Genomic DNA, 546 nt, shown 5'->3' with positions numbered 1-546 from the left:
CTAGGCAATCTCTGACAACCCCTGGATTGCATTCGAGATCGATGAGAGGGATGCCCTGAAAGAGTTTGTACGACCTAGGTCCGGGTAGGACTGTTCCTGAGGGAACCGATCGATCTATTTTAATTCATTGTGAGGATATGTCATTTCGGGTGCGTATAAAGAGGCTTGGTATGGGACCTGCACTCTCGATTATTTCCTATTAGGATGTTGGATGGATCTTGGCGTAAGGTGGATAACCATGACATATCATGCATAGATTACCGTTGTGGAAGAGAATTCCCACATGTGAGTTACAAGCATTGTATATTCCTACGTTTATGCATGTGATGTGGTTATGAGTAGAATGATGATTATATTACTTGATATATTGGTAAGGTTGGAATAAATGGTAAGTTATGTATTACTTCATGATGTCAATGGTAAATGATGAACTATATGTTAAAATAAATTTTATGTCTGAGTGTGATATTCTGAGTAAGTCCACGCCGTCAATGAATTTATGTTCATTAGATGTCTTACTCTCTCTGCTGTATTGTTCTTGTTTTG

Source organism: Lupinus angustifolius, unplaced genomic scaffold (assembly GCF_001865875.1).
Source record: "Lupinus angustifolius cultivar Tanjil unplaced genomic scaffold, LupAngTanjil_v1.0 Scaffold_45_19, whole genome shotgun sequence".
Taxonomy (NCBI): domain Eukaryota; kingdom Viridiplantae; phylum Streptophyta; class Magnoliopsida; order Fabales; family Fabaceae; genus Lupinus; species Lupinus angustifolius.
Note: the sequence above shows the minus strand (reverse complement) of the source record.